Genomic DNA, 4987 nt, shown 5'->3' with positions numbered 1-4987 from the left:
ACACACACACACACACACACACACAAAATTAAAAAAAAAATTAAAAAAAAATAAATAATAATATTGATAATAATTCCTAGGCTAACTTGGGGGGGTAGAGGAGATACTAGGAATTGAACCTGGACCTTCTCACTGAGCTAAATCCCAGCTTTTTTTATTTATTCTTTTGATACAAGCTGTTATTAAGCTGCCTAGGTTAGGCTTGAACTTGTGCTGAGTTCATAGCATGGGCCACCATGCCCAATTAATTTGTCTTTTCCTTTTCAGTATCTTCTATATTTTGTAAAATAGCTATGTAAAAAGTTTCATTGACAAAACAAAACAAGAAAAACCTCAAGTGTAGCTTAATCTCTCTTTTGCATACTTAGGTGAACTTAAATTACAATACACCTGTATTTTCTATTCAGAAGACTATTGCCAGATACTATATTCTCTTTGCAACAATCTGACCCTATATAGAAAAAATATACTGCTAGCTCCTCATCTCTTCCTTTTATGAAATGATCCACCCACACTTCATCCTGGTAAGAACAGTAACATTAAAGGCTCAACTGTGCATGGCAGCAACAATGGGCTCACTGGTCCAGGGCTGGCCATGTCCGTCTCTAGTGTCTAAGTATGTGAGCCAGGCAAAGTCCACCATAGTCCTCCATGGAATCTAAGGCATAAATACTATAAAAATTTCCGATCTTCTTCTAAGATAATATAAGGGCCATGTAGGCCACTGCATCAACAGGTAGACAGCCAAAACATAGAAGAGCCCTTGACACCATCATTTTATGTCCTGATCAACTCAAATATATTTGAAACCATAATAGGCTAAGCTTTTCAAATATATAAATTTATACATTCCACTTTTTGCTTGGAACTGTTTTTCTGCTTGTTTTCAGCCAGGATCTTGCTATATGGCCCAGGTTGGCCCTGAATTCACAATTCTCCTGCCTCAGCCTCCTGAGAAGCCAGGATTACAGGTGTGCTCTACTACACCTGGCTCCTTAAACCATATTAGGTAAGGTTTTTATAATGTCCAACCATAGTAGGCCTAGTGGGCCGGCCAAATAGTTCAGCAGATTAAAGCGCCAGCATGCAGGCACAGGGGCCAGGGGTTCGAAACCTAGGCCTGCCGTGCCAGCCCTTCCCCCAGGGTGAGCTGAGAGAGCAATTGAGACTGAGCGTGGTGGTGCACATCTGTAATCCCAGCTCTTGGGAAGCTGTAAACAGGCGGATCACTGAGTCCAATCTAGTAGTGAGACCCTGAACACCCTATAGACCCTTCCCTAAAATAAAATTTAAAAAACAGTAGGCCTAGTACAGCATGGATAAGGCAAAAGTTACTACTTAGGAAAACTGTTCTAAGAGAAATATAAAATGAAAAACAGAAATTAAAAAGGTAAGTACCTGAATATATATTTGAGTTTCCATAAGAAGGAAATACCAGTCTGGAGAGATAGCTCAGCAGCATCAGCACCTGCCTGGCAAGTGCAAAGTCCTGAGTACAATCCCTGGCACTACATGCTGTGTCAGCCCCGGAATCACAAGTGGGCTGTTCTGGCCCTGATACCAGGCGTGGTGGTGCACGTCTACAATCCCAGTACTGGAGAGGCTGAGAAAGGATGATCACTATGAGTCTGAACTGCATAGCTAGACTCTGTATCAGTTTAAAAAAAGGAGGAAGAGGAGGAGGAAGAAGTAATATCTTTTACACCTATGAGTCACTCATCACCATCACAGGACAAAAATCAGTCCCTTTTCAAAACTTTTTTCAGTGGCCTTCTAAATCATCAGGATAGGGGCTGGAGAGATGGCTCAGTGGTCTAAATCACCTACTTGAAACAAGCTTGGCAAAGCACAGGGACCGCGGTTCGATCCCCCAGCACCACATGCCAGCCAGCCCTGCCCCCTGGTGGGCTGAGCTGGCCACACACACACACACAATAAATAAATGTAATAAATAAAAATAAATAAATAATTAAAAAAAATATATATATAAGCTAAATCATCAGGATAACAGCGATTTCTTCCTGTTTTACTTGCCATTCTCTGTATTTCCTTTGTCACTTCTCCATCTCCCTAGGTTTATATTGGAGAAGCCCTGTGCTCAGACGTGGGTCATCGTGTATTCTCCACCCATGCACTCACTGTGTAATCAGATATAGTGTCTCTACTTTAAAATAATTTTATATGGATGCCTCTGGATGTCCAAGTGCTTCTCTGAGCACCAGTTTTTTGCCCAACTGCCTACCTACTCAATATCTCCACCTGGATGTTTTAGGTTCCTCAATTTTAATATGCTCAAAACAAAATTTCTCAGTTTGCCACAAGATCCGGTACCTCTCTGAGAGAGTTCCTCTTCTCATTACTCAACACAGCTGTTACACAAGCCAAATACTTAGAAGCCTCCTTTAACCTTTTGCTTGGGCTACATCATAATTACTCAACAAATCCTGATAACTGTTGCTAAATTATAATGAAGCAAAATCTGTATTTGAGTACAGCTACTAATGAATATTAAAAGTACGTTCAGAAGCTCTCAATTATAACCCAGAATAAGAAAATAGACACAGTAGTCCCCTTTAATTCATAGGGATACATTCCAACACCCCAGTGGATACCTGGTGATTCAGACAGCGCCAAACCCTGTATGTGTTCTTCCTATGCATACATATACATGATAACTGTGGTGGACTACCAACTGGTGGTCAACTTGTTATACCCAGCTGAACTGAACTAGCATGGTGCTAGGTGTCAGAGGCCACCTGAGGCTTGTTGCCAGCAGCATAAGAGGCAGAACTAGAGAAGCTTTGGAGCTGTTGAAAGCTGCTGGTTCTCCTGGGCTATTCTGCTGGGTGACCTTGTTTTATGCTGGCTTTCCCAGTCAACTCCACTGTTCCTATCAGAGGAGGAGATGAGGACCTTGTTGAGGTCACTAAGAATGGATACAGTTCACTTTGGGGAAGCCTCTGAACCTCATCTTAAGCATCACTCCCTGGCTCTTGAGGGGAAAATGGTGCACCGCTCAGTCTCATGGAGAAGCTTGTCACACTGGCTTTCCTGATGGGAACTCAGCCTTCCTCATCTGCAGAGGAGCTGGGGACCTTGCTGTCACTGGGATGGCTGTGGCACTTTTCAGAGGGAGCTCAGGTTCTTACTTTTTGCATTGCTTCCTGGTTCCAGTAGAAATCCCTCAGCCTGCTAGCACAGATCCTTCATCCCGCTGGCACAGACTTTCTAGTTTCCACCCCTGACCTTTGGGCCTTCCCAGAGCAGATCTGTGAAACAGGCCTGCATGAGACACTGTCATAGGCTCTAGGCCTCCAGTTGGACTTGTGAGGGGCAATGTTATGAGCTCCAGGTTTTCAGCTGGACTCATGCAAGATCATAGGATCCAGGCCCTCAGCTGGATTCTTCAGTCTTTAGTGTGTGGACAGATTTCCTGCACTAATTGGCATATGATTCTGTGGGTGATTTATTATAAAATGTCATAAAATGTGTCCTGTATTGCACTGTTCCCCTTGCAAAAACCCCATATCACAATAATAATTTAGCTTATAAATTAGGCAAAGTAGAACAGCTAACATACTATGATAAAAGTTATGTGAGCATGGCCTCCCTTTCCCTTTCCAATATCTTACTCTTTTACCTTTTCAGTTCAAACAGTTTGGCATATCTGATAGTGTATTTGGTTTTGGGTTTTTTGGGGTTTGTTTTTTTTTTTTTTTTTTTGGCAGAATCAGGGACTAAACTCAGGCCCTTGCGCTTGCCAGGCAAGCACTTACTCTACTGAGTTATCTCCCCAGCCCCAGTTTAGCATATTTGAATCACCGGAATTACCACCCTGCATTTTGGGGCCATCACAAGTTAAATAAGCAACACTTGGGCATAAGGACCATGCTACCTCATCAGTCAGAACTCAGCAGGCTGCTAAGTAGCTAATGGTGGTGTATGCAGCATGGGGTAGCTGGACAACAGGAAGACTCCATCCCAAGTGGATGGTGCAAGATTTTACCATACCATCTAGATTGGAACACAATTTAAAAATTCATGAATTGTTTATTTCTGGAATTTTCCACTTAATTATTTCTGGGCTGTGGTTGACCTTAGATAACTACCAAATTGTGGAAAGCAAAACCACAAGGGGTAATTTTATAATGCTTATAAAGGCCTTTCTCCTTAACGTTAGTCTTTAGTGTAAAATGGGTACTATTTAGAATACACACTCTAAACCCGGGCACTTCCAAATAGCTCTACCTATGACTGCATGAGGCTTTTGGGACATCTGGATACAACTCATAACAGAGCCTGTAAAATTCCTAGACTCTTGCCTGGCAAGCACAAGGACCTGCATTCAATCCCCAGTTACACACACACACACACACACACACACACACACAAAATAATAATAATAAATAAAATAAAATTCCTAGTCTCAAATTGCCTGAGCCATTTCTACATTTTTATAATAATTAAATTTAAAATTTTTTAGTTATAAACTTTTTAAAGTTTGAATCAAACATTCCTATACAAAAACCTGTAAGCAATAAATTATAATAAATCAGTGCCCCGTATGTTATACTATTTTATGGCATAATCCTCTACTGTAAGTGAAAACAAATACTTGAAGATCCAGAAGTTATATCCTCAAATACAGGGTAAAACTTAGCTAACTTCTCCAAAACATCTAAGTCTAACTAGTGCTGCTGCAGAAACCACCTCAGGGAAGATAACACCTTCTTCTGATTAACATTGGAAAATAGAAAGGAAAAGATTACATGGGAAAGAGCAGTGACTTGCTCAGTAAGGGTTCTAGTAAATATCAAAACTAATTTATGACAGCACCCGAAGAGGAAGCACATGAGAAATTTTCTGGAGATGGCAATTTTGCATCTGTTGAGAGGGAACAAACTGGAAATAATGTTTAAGAATGTTGTTGTATCCATTAAAGTTCTATAATCAAGAGCATTAAAATTTATCTCCTACTCTACATAAA

At 41.0% G+C, this 4987-nt stretch overlaps 1 protein-coding gene across 7 annotated transcripts in view; it reads right to left on the bottom strand.

Annotated features, from left to right (window-relative positions):
• The window catches only part of Tfdp2 (transcription factor Dp-2), a 227714-nt gene that overhangs the window by 181578 nt on the left and 41149 nt on the right, over positions 1–4987 (bottom strand). The gene's annotated exons all lie outside the window — the stretch shown is intronic.

The sequence above is a fragment of the Octodon degus genome, unplaced genomic scaffold (assembly GCF_000260255.1).
Source record: "Octodon degus isolate 3935 unplaced genomic scaffold, OctDeg1.0 scaffold00028, whole genome shotgun sequence".
NCBI lineage: Eukaryota > Metazoa > Chordata > Mammalia > Rodentia > Octodontidae > Octodon > Octodon degus.
The sequence above is the reverse complement of the archived record's forward strand: the minus strand, read 5'-3'. Positions and strand labels throughout refer to the sequence as shown.